Here is a 15,683-nt window from a genome sequence, read left to right on the forward strand (position 1 = left end):
AAAGTGCTTAGGGCCACGGCCAAGACTCATAAAGTAGCTGTGTTCAAGAATCAACATACTGAACTAGGAGAACCAATAACACTATCTAAAATTCAGAGTTTCCATTGATGCCAATCATTCTGAGCTTCAAAGGATGAATTAAGATGCCAAAACTGTTCAGGAGCAAAAAGCTACTAGCCCGCTCATCTAATTAGAATCTGAGCTTCACTTAAAACTCTGAGATATTATTGCTTCTTGATTTCTTTTTATCCTCTTTTATTCATCTAGTTGCTTGGGGACAAGCAACAGTTTAAGTTTGGTGTTGTGATGAGCGGATATTTTATACGCTTTTTGGGGGTAATTTCATGTAGATTTTAGTATGTTTTAATTAGTTTTTAGTAGAATATTATTAGTTTTTAGGCAAAAATCATATTTCTGGACTTTACTATGAGTTTGTGTGTTTTTCTGTGATTTCAGGTATTTTCTGGGCTGAAATTGAGGGAGCGAGCAAAAATCTGAGTTAGGCTGAAAAAGGACTGCTGATGCTGTTGGATCCTGACCTCCCTGCACTCGGAATGGATTTTTTCGAGCTACAGGAGTCCAATTGACGCAGTCTTAATTGGGATGGAAAGTAGACATCCAGGGCTTTCCAGAAATATATAATAGTTCATACTTTTCGTGAAGATAGACGACATAAACTGGCGTTCAACGCCAGTTCCATGTTGTAGTCTGGCGTCCAGCGCCAGAAACAGGTTACAAGTTGGAGTCAAGCGCCCAAAACACGTTACAACCTGGCGTTCAACTCCAGAAACAGCCCAGGCACGTGAGAAGCTTAAGTCTCAGCCCCAGCACACACCAAGTGGGCCACAGAAGTAGATTTCTGCACCAATTATCTTAGTTTACTCATTCTCTGTAAACCTAGGTTACTAGTTTAGTATTTAAACAAATTTTAGAGACTTATTTGGTACCTCATGACATTTTTAGATCTGAATTATATACTCTTTGATGGCATGAGTCTCTAAACTCCATTGTTGGGGGTGAGGAGCTCTGCAGCGTCTCGATGAATTAATGCAATTACTTCTGTTTTCCATTCAAACACGCTTATTCTTATCTAAGATGTTCATTCGCGCTTAACTATGAAGAAGGTGATGATTCGTGACACTCATCACCTTCCTCAATCCATGGTATAAGCTGGAATTGATGGCGGCATTCATGAGAATCCGGAAAGTCTAAACCTTGTCTGTGGTATTCCGAGTAGGATTCTGGGATTGGATGACTGTGACGAGCTTCAAACTCGCGAGTGTTGGGCGTGATGACAAACGCAAAAGAATCAATGGATTATATTCCGACATGATCGAGAACCAACAGCTGATTAGTCGTGATGTGACAGAGCATTTGGACCATTTTCACTGAGATGATGGGAAGTAGCCATTGACAATGGTGACACCCTACATATAGCTTGCCATGGAAGGAGCCTTGTGTGTGGGAAGAGGAATACAAGAGGAAAGCTTAAATGAGAAAGACAAAGCATCTCCAAAACTCCAACATATTCTCCATTATTAAAGTAACAATTATTTATTTTATGCTCTTTTTACTTAATACGAAAGTAAAGAACCCTATTGGTATCCTGACTAAGAATAACAAAATAACCATAGCTTGCTTCAAGCCAACAATCTCCGTGGGATTCGACCCTTACTCACATAAGGTATTTACTTGGACGACCCAGTGCACTTGCTGGTTAGTTGTGCGAAGCTGTGTTAAATAGTCCATTAATATTAGCATACACAATTTCGTGCACTAAATACCCAACCTTTGCCACCGCCAGGAACCTACACCTGGAAAGGACCCTCAAAATTCCAGAGGAACTCCAGCAGTATACCTCAGATCAGATCAAACAGGGAGGCTGGTTCTTCCTGGAGAGGAACCTAACTGAGGTTAACTCATCCTGGGTTAGAGAATTCTACAGTAACTACTTTCTATCTTCGCTGGATGCAGTACAGCTCAGAGGCAAACAGATTCTGGTTACTGAGGAAGCAATTGAAGAAATCCTCTATCTTCCACCTAAATCAGATCAGCCAGATGGTTAGCGAAAAGCTGAGGAAGATATGAGATTCATGAGGTTTGATTGGGATGTAGTAAAGAAGGACATCACTCTTGATCATACTATTCCTTGGGTCATGGGAACAAGCACCTTGGTACCAAAGGGAATCAGGCTTATATATCTGAATGATGAGGCTCGACTATGGCAGCAGATTTTGAGCAACTATGTGATGCCGAGCACTCATGAGACGGAAGTGCCAGCTGCTATAATTACTGACGTTAGGATTTTTGCTAGTAAAGAATTTGTAAAAATATAGTCGTGTTGTGAGTATAGATTCTAAACTAATAGAAAATTCCTTCGTACAAACGTTTTGGTTGTCACAAGTAACAAACCCCTTTAAAATTGATAACCGAGTATTTAAACCTCGGGTCGTCTTCTCAAGGAATTGCAGGGAGGTATGTTCTTATTATTGGTTATGCAAAGGTATATTTTGGGGTATTTAAAAGGGTTGAACAAGTAATTTAACTGACAAGAAAAATAAATAAATGACTATAAAATAAACTCTTGGCAAGATATGAGAAATTGGAAGTCCTATCCTAGTTATCCTTATTAGGTGTGATGAGAATTAGGTTTGAATCCCACTTAGTTAACCTTTACTAAAGTAAAGGAAAGTCAAGTGGACTAATTAGTTTGATCCTCAAGTCCTAGTCAATCCCTGTGGGAAGACTAGCTTTAGAGCGATCTAGATCAATTAGAATCTGCCAATTTCAACCACTGCTGAATTTGACAATTCAAGAGTTACCAATTAATCAACCAAAGCCAAGAATGTAGAAAGCTAAATTAAAATCATATATCTGAAAAAATCTCAATAATGTGTATTAAATAAGAAAATCAATCCTAACATGAAAAGTTCATAAGCCAATTGGGCAACACAAATCAGATACAAATGAAAGCATCAGAGTAAATGAAAGTAGAAGAGAAACAGAAATTATTGAACCTGGTATGAAGAAACAATCCTAATGACTAAAAAAAAATCCTAAATCCTAATCCTAAGAGAGAGGAGAGAACCTCTCTCTCTAAAAAATATATCTAAAACCTAAAATTTTGAGTAATGATTTGATATGAGTTCCTCCTTGAGTCTCTGCATGTTCCCTGACTTTAATCTGTGTTTCTGGGCCAAAAAATGGGTTGAAATGCGGCCCAGAATCTCTACCAGTGATTTTTGTAATTCTGCAGATCGCGCAAGTCAGGTGGCCGCGTCGTCCACGCGATCGCGTCACTCAGCGTTATTTGTACCACGCGTGCACATCATCCACACATTCGCATCGTTCGTGCAGCTTCCAATCTGCGCGGTCGCGTCAGGCACACGAACGTGTCACTCTGATTTCTTCCATTTTGTGCGGTCGCGTGAGCCATGCGACCGCGTGACTTCTCGCTTGTCATCTCCTCAATTCCTTGTGTTCCTTCCATTTTTGCACGCTTCCTCTTCATTCTCTAAGCCATTCCTGCCCTATGAAGCCTTAAACACTTAACACACAGATCAAGGCATCGAATGGTAATAAGAGAGGATTAAGATTAGCTAAATTAACACTAAAGAAGCATGTTTTCAATCCTGGAACTAAACTAGGAAGGATTTGTAAAATCATGCAAATCCTATGAATAAGTGGGTGAAAAGCTTGATAAAACCACTCAATTAAATACAATATAAACCATAAAATAGTGGTTTATCAACCTCCCCGCACTTAATCATTAGCATGTCCTCATGCTAAGCTCAAGGAGATAAAATAAATGAGTAGGGAAAAGCAGGACTCATGCAATGCAACCTATGAATGTGAATGCAACTACATGCTAAAATGATTCTACCTACTTGGTGAAAAAGTAAATAAATCCTTCAAGAATAAATATGAACTGGATTTCACTAATTCAAACCACAAAACACAATACAAATAACTTGCAAGAAGAAGATAGCTCATGAAAGCAGGGAACATAGAATTAAGCACTGAACCCTTACCGGTAGTGTATATCATTCTAACTCTCAAGTGTCTAGGGTCAATTCTCTCAATTCTCTACTAATCTTGCTTTCTATAGCTTGCTCTTCATCTAACAATCAACAAAAATTTAATGCATAGATACACATATCAAGAGGTCTTTTAAGGGTTGTAATGGGGTTAGGGTCAAGGTAGGATTATATTTGGCCAAGTGGACTAAAATCTGAATCCTTAATTAACATAAACTTTCCACCTAACTTAAGACAATCCATTTAATTAAAATGCAGAATCTAACTTCCCATTAACTGTGTTTTCCACATATTCATGCATCCTAAATTTGAGTTCAGTACATATGCATTGATACCAACACTTACTTTGGGGCATTTTGTCCCCTTTTATTATTTGCTTTTTTTTCTTTTCTTTTTCACTTTTTTTTCTTTTTTTATTTTTCTCTTCTTTTTTTATTTTTCTTCTATTTTTCTCAGTGCATATGATTAAAGTATTGAATGCAATAATATGTGCACAACTATTATTTTGCACATTTTCACTAAAATATACAACACCCAATTACTCAAACCAAATATTTTTAAATCCAACTTCCCCACACTTAAATCGTGAGCACTTTTACTAGTCTAAGCTAACTAAGGATTCAAATTAAGGATATTATTGTTTTCCGCTTAGAGTTAGTAATGAGCTAAAGTAAAGAACAAATGGGTAAAATAGGCTCAAATTGGTTTGCAAAGGATAATGGAAGGGTAAAGCCATATGGGTATGTAAGCTTAGTGAAACAAGGCCTCAATCATATATGTGCATGCATACATCAAACAGTGAAAATATAGAATTAAGCAAGACAAAGATTACAATTTTAGAGAGAATAACACACACCAAAAATAAAATATTGGTTGATAAGATGCAACCAATCAAATAGGCTCAAAATCTCACTAGTTTTGTGTGTTCGAGTTCTAAACCATGTTCCAAAATAATATTTCTTCATACAAGTTTTTTCAAAAAGTTTTATTCAAATTAGTGAAATACTATAAAAATTTTCTTGAAAAAGAAAATGTTACTTCAACCAAGTGGTAAAATATGCACAAAATCAAGAAAATATGCAATCAAATATGCAAATGCAACAATGAAAAACAAAAATTGGTGTTGAGAAGGGACTAACTTACCCGTGGAGATCGGAATCGACCTCCCTACACTTAAAAATTACACCATCCTCGGTGCATGCAATGATGTGCAGGTGGGCGGGGGTTGTGGTTCCTCAGCCGGTGCTCATTGTAGAGTCTTTTTCTTTACTCTTCCTGGTGGCCAGCCTGAAAAAGGGAGAAGAGAAAGGGACATGAAGTAAAAGGGATAGAGTAAGGGAGAGGGTAGTACTAGTAATAATCATGCCAAAATAAAGAAGAATGTCGTTAACACATGGTCGCGATTCCATGAAATTAGGACATCAATGGAAGCATAGCATGATAAATTGAGGCAATTAAATGCAAGATGTTTATTGGCATGCTGGCAAAGGCATGAGTAGCGTAAATCAAGCATTAAAAGCCTTAATGTATTATTAGTCATGAGAAACTAACAATAACGTTTGTATTGACAATTATATTTAATTAATAAAATATTGAAAAGGGTTTTGTGAAAAATAGGTATTAGAGTAGAAGGATAGAATAATTAAGAATGCACAATGCCATACGGGCTTTTTCACAAACACAAAGCATGCATATTAAATAAGGTATGGAAAGTATTGAATTGAACATGCAAGCACCCTTAAAAAAATATAATATATAATTGTCAAGCAATTTCTTAACAATCCACAAGCAAAATAATGACCCGAATAAATTTCTAACACCAATTGAAAGGAAAAAAGAAAGAAAAAGAAAGGAAGGAAAAAAGAAATAAGAAGGGAAAGAAAAGATTTAGATTTGGGGAAGAAAAAGATAAGATATTTGGCTGATTTGGATAAGTTGTGCGGCGCTTGTGACGCAGACGCGTGAGTGATGCGTTCGCACGGATAGCGCTTCTATGAAATGACATAGACACGTCATCCACACGGTCACGTGGATCGATTTGTGCCATTAGCGTGAGGGCAGCCTCACGGTCGCGCAACTCTCTGTGTGAAATGCATATTGCCAAATCTTTGGGTGACGCAATCGCGTGGTTGGCGCGATCGCGTGGTTAACGCGATCGCGTGGATGACCTAAATTTGAAAACGGCGTGGATGCATAGGGCACGCGTTCGCGTGGTAGGGCTGGTGCTACTAGCACGAGTCCAGCTCAATTCCAGCTCAACTTTCGGCCAGACACCCTTATACGTCGATTTACAAGGCACGCGTTCGCATGGGTGACGTGGACGCGTGGGAGGCATTTTTTCCATATGACGCAGACGCGTCAGTGACGCGGTCGCGTGGATCAAGTTGTGTCAAAGGAACGCCTCCAGCCACGCTTTCGCGTGGCTCTCTGTTCAATTTATTTTCTGCCTAACGCACCTATGACGCGGACGCGTCGGCGACGCTGTCGCGTAGCGTGCGAAATTTTTTTTTATGCAGTATGCAGAATGCAAAATGCAATGAATGTCATGCAAAGATTCAAGTTCAAACAAAATTCAAAAACAGAGCAAAATAGAGAGGGAACGATCATACCATGGTGGGTTGTCTCCCACCTAGCACTTTTAGTTAAAGTCCTTAAGTTGGAGATTTGATGAGCTTTCTGCTATGGTGGCTTGTGCTTGAATTCATCCATAAATCTCCACCAGTGTTTGGAATGCCAGCATCCTCTGGGGTCCCAAACAAGGCATGTAAAGCCTTTGAGCAGTTTCAAACAGGTTTCCAGGCTCCTGGGGTGTTGAATGTCAGAATAGATTCCAGAATCCCAAACTCTACTTTTACACCCATGTTTGTCTTGATCTGCATTTTTCCAGTCGGGTGGTGAGTAGTCTGAATTCTCACTAAAGCGGCCAAACAACTTCCTGGATCCATTCAGTTGAGTTTTATACCAACCCTTGCATTTAAACCTTGAGCTCATAGCCATGTTGAACCTTGCTTGACAACTTCTACCACTGACCATCTCCCTTTTACGCTTAATGCCACAAAGGGCTCTAAGCTGACCATCCGTCTCTAGTAGCCCATATTCAAGTGGAATTAGAAAGCTAAAGGATATGAATTTTACCCACTTAAATGTTGTGAAGGATGATGGCAACTTAGGGGAAGGGGATTCTAATGAACTTGCAAGCTCCACTCCTTTGTGTTCTTCTTTGACAACTTCCACTTCTTTGTAAGCTTCTTCAATTTCAACATTTTCCTCTTGGTAGCTCTCTTCCAATTCAATCTCTTCTTCATTGCTCACCAAGGGTATGGGAGGTTGTGCTTTTTCTTCTTGAATCTCCATCTCTTGATCAACCTCTTCCAAGTCTTCAACCATGATATGCCTTGGAGGTTGTACACCCTCTTCAGCATCAATTTCAACCGCCTTGGAAGGAGGCTCTATAACTTGACTTTCCCATGGAGGTTCCGCATCTCCTAAGTCTGCAACCACTTCTTCCTCTATAACTTTTATGGCTTCCTCCACTTGTTCCAGTACAAAGTCATGCTCCTTATTGTCCACTGGAGTCTCTAGTGTCTCCCTCATGCTACGTTCTTCATTGGATTCTCCACATGGGGCCATGGGAGACTATTGGATGTCTGAACGTCTGGAAGATAATTGATTTATTGCTTGCTCCAGTTGATGAAGGGTTGCATGAAATTGATCTACTGTTTCCTTGAAATGATCCCTTGACTCTTGTTCCTCCTTGATGATTACCTTTCCATGACAACTCCCTTCAATTACTCCTTCACCTTCAAGGGTCTCTTCTACCTTCACCTTTAGTGCCTCCTCTAGCTCCTTATGAAGTATGGATTCGCGAAGATGATCCTCTCTCTCTTGTTCCATATCAATAGCATAATTGGGATCATCTTGCTATTGGATTGATAGATGTGGGTGCTCTTCCATGGATGGTGGTGATGGGATGGGTGGATTATTATGCGGTTGAGATGGAAGTGCATTGGAGCTTGAGGGTTGAATATTGAAGGTATTCAGTGGTCCGATTTGGGCGGCAAGGGCTTGTATAGTAGAGTTTAGATTGGTAAATACTTTCTCCAAGGAGGTTTGGGGTGGATAGGAGGGTTCATTTGTTGGGAGAAAGGGTTCATGGTAGGAAGGTGGTTCTATGTATGGTTCATAAGGTGGATAAGGTGGTTGGTATGGTGGATACAGGTTAGGGTCATATGGAGGTGAGTGGTGGTAAGGGGCTTGTGAGTATGGTGGTCCAAAGTCATATTGAGGAAGGGGTTCATAGGCATATGGTGGTGGTTGTTGATAATCAAAAGAGCGTTCACCATAGCCATTACCTTGATATGCATCACAAAATGGTTGTTGATAGTCCATTGGAGGTGGTTGTTGCCATGAGGGTTGATCAAATCCTTGTGGCTCCTCCCATCTTTGATTTTTCCAACCTTGATGCCTGTTCTCATTATAGTTCCCATTCCTAACAACAACATTGGAATCAAACTTGAAGCCAGAGGGGTGAGAGTTCATAGTAGTGAGAGAAAATAGAAACAAAAACTAACAAAAAAAATATTTTGAAAAAGATATAATTTTTGAAAAAAAAATAAGATAGGATTTTGAAAAAGATATGATTTTTTTAAAAAGGATAAGATAAGATAAAAATTTTTAAAATCTAAATTTTTTTTTTTGAAAAATATTTACAATAACCAATAAAAAGAATTTTGACGTTAGGATTTTTGCTAGTAAAGAATTTGTAAAAATATAGTCCCATTGTGAGTATAGATTCTAAACCAACATAAAATCCCTTCGTACAAACGTTTTAATTGTCACAAGTAACAAACCCCTTTAAAATTGATAACCGAGTATTTAAACCTCGGGTCGTCTTCTCAAGGAATTGCAGGGAGGTATGTTCTTACTAAAGCAAAGGAAAGTCAAGTGGACTAATTAGTTTGATCCTCAAGTCCTAGTCAATCCCTGTGGGAAGACTAGCTTTAGAGTGATCTAGATCAATTAGAATCTGCCAATTTCAACCACTGCTGAGTTTGACAACTCAAGAGTTACCAATTAATCAACCAAAGCCAAGAATGTAGAAAGCTAAATTAAAATCATATATCTGAAAACATCTCAATAATGTGTATTAAATAAGAAAATCAATCCTAACATGAAAAGTTCATAAGCCAACTGGGCAACACAAATCAGATACAAATGAAAGCATCAGAGTAAATGAAAGTAGAAGAGAAACATAAATTATTGAACCTGGCATGAAGAAACAATCCTAATGACTAAAAGAAATCCTAAATCCTAATCCTAAGAGAGAGGAGAGAACCTCTCTCTCTAAAAACTACATCCAAAACCTAAAATTGTGAGTAATGATTTGATATGAGTTCCTCCTTGAGTCCTGCATGTTCCCTGACTTTAATCTATGTTTCTGGGCCAAAAACTGGGTTGAAATGTGGCCCAGAATCTCTGCCAGCAATTTTTGTAATTCTGCAGATCGCGCACGTCACGCGGCCGCATCGTCCACGCGATCACGTCACTCAGCGTTTTTTGTACCACGCGTGCGCGTCGTCCACGCATTCGCATCGTTCGTGCAGCTTCCAATCTGCGAGGTCGCGTCAGGCACGTGAACGCGTCACTCTGATTTTTTTCATTTCGCGTGGTCGCGTGAACTATGCGACCGCGTGACTTCTCGCTGGTCATCTCCTCAATTCCTTGTGTTCCTTCCATTTTTGCATGCTTCCTCTTCATTCTCTAAGCCATTCCTGCCCTATAAAGCTTGAAACACTTAACACACAGATCAAGGCATCGAATGGTAATAAGAGATGATTAAGATTAGCTAAATTAAGACCAAAGAAGCATGTTTTCAATCATGGAACTAAACTAGGAAGGAATTGTAAAATCATGTAAATCTTATGAATAAGTGGGTGAAAATCTTGATAAAACCACTCAATTAAAAACAATATAAACCATAAAATAGTGGTTTATCAATTACCCTCATCTGGTGTGTGATGATGGGTAAGGACCTTTATCTACCTCGCTTCATCCGGCATTACATGGCCAGGGTCCATGTTAGAGGCACCCTCTCTTTTCCTTACCTGATTACTCAGTTGGGTCGCCGAGCTGAGGTACCTTGGGAGGCTGTTGATGAAAAGCCCCTCGCCACAGAGTGCCGAAAGATCATCCCTCACAGTCGAAAGTTCCTGGCTTTCGGCTACCGCCCTCCATTTTTCACTGACACTACTGAGGCAGCCACCTCTTCAGCTACCCCTTTTGCTTCCACTGGCCCAACACCACCCACTGCACCCCCACCTACTCCTGAGCCCGTCTACCGTCTGGTGCACAAACTATTTGACCGCCTAGATCAGATGGAGCGCCATCACCAGCAGCAGTTTGAGAAATCTGACCGTCGCACCAGGCGACTTTTTGAGAGGTCTGAGCATTGCCACAAGCGACGCTATGAGCACCTCAAGCTGATGATCCGCTCTGGTGGTGACATTCCTTCCGAGCCCAACACGCCCTCCGACACATCTGAGGAGGAGGTGAGCAATCACGAGGAGGAGGTACCTACCCAGGCTGAGCAGGGAGATCCCGGCCACACTGCACCACATCATGAGGAGCACCACCAGCTACAGACCACAGATCCGGAGGTTCCTCTATGGACAGAGCCCCCGCTTCCGCAGACCACTCGTCCGATCCTTACAGCGACTGCAGACCCTCAGCCTACCATCGAGACACCAACAGCCCATCCTTCCAAAGATGACACTTCGTCACACCTTACTTGACTGAGCATCGAGGACGATGCTATTATTTAAGTGTGGGGAGGTTGCCATCTCTGGCATCTATTTATTTTGGTGAACTACTATAGACTCTCTTCTTATTTTGTCTGTTTTCTGTATTTTTGCACATTTCTCTCTTTTGCTTTTATTGTACTTTTTGCATTATGCACTTTGGGCTGTATATATATATCTTGGATATTTTAGCTCGATTTGCACCTTAGTTTACTAGTTATATATTAAGTGGATTAATTAATATAGTTTACCCTTTTTAGCATATGGTAGTTGATTTGATTGAAAATAAAAAGGAAGTAAGCTAGAGACTTTAACAGAATCAATCCACACCCCTTGTATATATAGCATTACATGTTAGTTAGTTAATAACATTTCATCAAGGAGGAACACTAAAACTTTAAAGCCATCCAATATATTTTACATTGAGTTGAATGGAAACTCTTGAATTTCTACTTGCATGACATACATAAAACATATATGATTTATAAGCTTGAGAACACACAACCTGTGAGTTTTGAGCTTAACTGTATGGTTACATTCAGACCATAATTTTTATTCCTGTGTGCTTCGCCCTTCTTTTTTTATTCTGGTGTTCTTTACTTTGCTTTAATCTATATGTCCAATATAGAATATTGATACATGCCAAGATAGGATTGAGGCCATGTTTGATTATTAACTCACTTATCCCAAATAAAGCCTACCTTTTATGCCATCCTTGTTAGCCCCCCTTGAGCTTTTTAATCCCCTTCTGTTTTATAACCACATTACTAGCCTTAAGCAGAAAAACAAAATAAAAACCCCAAGTTGAATCCTTGGTTAGCTTAAGATGTAAATTATGTATAATTTAAGTGTGGGGAATTTTATGGGAACATGGGATGATAGAAAAAGTAGGAAATTAAATTGAACAAGTTAAAAAAATTTTTGGGAAGCATGCTCATGTGAAATCAAAATAATTAAACTACCATGTACATTATTAAAAAAAAAAAAGAGAGAATCAATACACATGGGACAAAGTTAAATTCAATGCATGAGTTTGTAATACAAAGTGAAAAAAAAATTGGGCAAATAGGTTAAGAAACTTTTGATTTGTATAAAGTATGTATATGTTAGGTGAGATCTTAGACTAATCAAGGATTCACTTATTAGCTCACTTAGCCTTATATATACACCCTTACCTCTACCTTGACCCCATTACAACCTTAAAAAGACCTCATGATCTTTGTATGTCTGTATTCTATAATTGTTGATTGGTTAGATGAAGAACAAAGTTATAGGAAGCAAGGATAAAAAGAAGATTAAAGTGATTAACCCAATAGACACTGAGTGACTAGAGAGTAAACACAAAATCCAGTGACGGTTCAATAGCTCATCACCATATATCTCTACCTCTATTGTTAATTGTCTTGCAAGTTTGAAAAATATTTTATTTACCTATCTCAATTGTAAAAGTGCTTTAACATTATCTAAGGTTGGCTATGCGTATATGATTCCTTGAGAATGTGAATTAATTTAACTACATGTAAAGCCTTATATATAGGTGAATAATAACTAGATTTGCATGACTCATTTAGGTAGTTGCATCTAGGATAGATTGCATTGCATGAGATTCCACCACTTTACCTTATTCTTTATCTTGGATTTAGCATGAGGACATTCTATTGTTTAAGTGTGGGGAGGTTGATAAACCCATATTTTATGATGTATATTGAGCTCAATTTAAGTGATTTGTTTAACCCTTCACCTACTTATTCATGTAAATTGCATGGTTTCACTTTCCCTTCCTTATTATGTGATATATGAGAAAATATGTCCCTTATGCTTTAAAATAATCAAATTTAATTATCCTTTATTACCATTCGATGTCGTGATTTGTGTGTTGAGTACTTTAAGGTTTTATAGGGCAGGAATGATTTAAAGGATAGAAAGGAAACATACAAAAATGGAAGAAAAGCACAAATTGGAGTTTTGGAGCAACTGGCAGTTAGCGTCCGCATGGACGACGCGAACGCGTGGTTCGCACAAAAGAGAATCGACGCGAGCTCATGGATGAGGCAAATGCGTGACTTGCAAAATACAACTGACGCGGGCGCATGACTGACGCGACCGCATGGTAGAGCAACACTCCAGATGACGCGACCGCGTGACCCACGTGGACGCGTGACGTGCGTGATCTGCAAAATTTGCAGATTTCGTTTCCAGCAATTTTTGGGCCCTTTTGGCCCAGATCCAAATCCAAGAGGCACAGATTAGAAGTTATGAAGTGGGGGAATGCATTCATACAGGGGATGACAATCAGATAGCGGAGAATTTTCACTTTTCATAGTTTTAGATGTAGTTTTTAGAGAGAGAGGTTCTTTCCTCTTTCTTAGGATTTAGGATTAGGATTCCTCTTAAAGGATTTAGAATTTCAACTCTTCATCAGGTTCAATATTCCTTTTACTTTATATTTCTCTTTTATTTTCAGATACTTTAATGCTTGTATTACTTATGTTGCCTATTTGGCTTATGAGCCATTCATGTTAGGATTTTCTTTATTTAATATAAATTGAGGTATTTCAGACTTATATGTTATGGATGCTTTGGCTTTATCCAAATTACTTTCATTCGAGTAGGTTTTCTTCCCTTTTGGCCTTGGTTGATTAATTGGTAACTCTTGAGTTGTCAAACTCATTGTTGACTGAAAATTGGAATTCTTCAAGAATTAACTCGAGTTCCAATAACTCTAGCCTTTTCCAAGGAAAGACTAGGACCTGAGGAACCAAACTTATTCCAACCACTTGACTTACCTTCATAGTTAGAGGTTAACTTAGTGGGAGAAAAATCCAATTCTCATCACAATTGATAAGGATAACTGGGATAGGACTTCCAGTTTTCATACCTTGCCAAGAGTTTTATTAGTTATTAATTTATTAATTCTTGCAATCTATTTCTCTTGCTTAAAACCTTTTTCAAATCCAAACACTATTTTTCCATAACCAATAATAAATCATACTTCCCTGCAATTCCTTGAGAAGATGACCTGAGGTTTGAATACTTCGGTTTATAATTTATTGGGTTTTGTTACTTGTGACAACCAAAATGTTTGTACGAAGGGATTTTCTGTTGGTTTAGAATCTATACTCACAACGCGACTATATTTTTACAAAATTCTTTACTGGCAAAAATCCTAACGTCAAGCAGCTCAAGGAAAATGAAGAAAGACCTTAGCAAAGTAACTTGCTACAACTGCAAGGAAATGGGGCATTTCAAATCTGATTGTCCCAAGTTGAAGAAGGAGGAGAAGCCAAAAAGAGGAAAGAAGAAGGGATATATGGCTTCATGGGAAGACTTGGAAAATGACTCAGATGATGATGAGGAGCCTGAGACCAAGTCACAACCATGTCTCATGGTAGATCACATAGATCAGGTAGTCTTTCACAACCCTAACACTGAAGATCTTCATCTTATGATATACCACCTTTCTGAAAAAATAAGATGTTTTTTGCTTGATAACCAAGATCTTGAACAAAAAATCACCATCCTTAAAGTTGAAAATGATTTTCTCAAAGAAAAGCTAAGGGAGGCCGAAACTGCTACTGAACTTGTTGAAGAAAATAAGCAGTTAAAAGCTCAACTTAAAAGTTGTGAAAGTAACCATTCTGTTGTTGCATATGTAAACTGTTTTAAAGAAAATGAAGAGTTACAAAAAAGGATCAAAAACCTTGAAAATGACCTAGCCAAGTTCACTCAAAGTTCTGAAAATTTAAATCAAATTTTGGCTAGTCAAAAACCACTTTTTGATAAAGCTGGCTTGGGGTTTCAAAAGACTTTCAAATCTGTTGAAAAACCTTGTTTTGGAAATATTGCTTCATCTTCTAATGACACAAGGTTTCAAAACCCAACCTACTTTAACAAAACAGCAACTCCAAAGTTTTGTAGACTATGCAACTGAAATGGCCACTTTCCCATTCAATGTTTTTTTTTTTTTGGTGAAAGAATGATTGGTGATAAAATTTGCAAAGTAATGGACTAGGACATAAGAGATGGTTTAACGTGAAAGGATCCAAGAAGATTTGGATACCTAAGGTCACTTGAGCTTGTTTTGTAGGTGTGCCTAGCATCCAAATGGAAGGAGAATATGTGGTACATGGACAGCGGATGTTCTAGGCACATGACCGGAAAGACAACCTTCTTCATAAAGCTTGATGAGTATGATGGAGGACTTGTCACTTTCGGTGATGATGGTAAAGGAAAGATAGTGGCCATTGGTAAAGTTGGTAAAAGCTTTTCATCTTGCATAAATGATGTTCTTCTTGTGAATGGTTTGTGGTGGACGAAATTGTGATAAAAGAGTTTCAGGCACTGTTAGAGAAGCTCACAACTCCGTTCAACTAACCAGCAAGTGTACTGGGTCGTCCAAGTAATAAACCTTACGTGAGTAAGGGTCGATCCCACAGAGATTGTTGGTATGAAGCAAGCTATGGTCACCTTGTAAATCTCAGTTAGGCAGATTAAATTGGTTTATGGGTTTCGGAAATAGAAATAAGAAAATAAATTATAAAAGGGATAGAATACTTATGCAGACTCATTGGTGGGAATTTCAGATAAGCGAATGGAGATACCGCATGGCTCAAGGATGCCTGCTCTCCTACTGCTTCAACTCAATCCTTCTTACTCCTTTCCATGGCAAGCTGTGTATAGGGGTTCACCATCAGCGGTGGCTACTTTCAATCCTCTCGGGAAAATGATCCTATGCGGCTGTCACTCGAACGGCTAATCGTCTGGAGGCATCACCCATGGCTGATGACTACATCCCATCCTCGCAGTGAAAACTAATGCTCACGCACTCTGTCACAGTACGGCTAATCAC

This window comes from Arachis duranensis, chromosome 9 (assembly GCF_000817695.3).
Source record: "Arachis duranensis cultivar V14167 chromosome 9, aradu.V14167.gnm2.J7QH, whole genome shotgun sequence".
In the NCBI taxonomy this organism is placed as follows: domain Eukaryota; kingdom Viridiplantae; phylum Streptophyta; class Magnoliopsida; order Fabales; family Fabaceae; genus Arachis; species Arachis duranensis.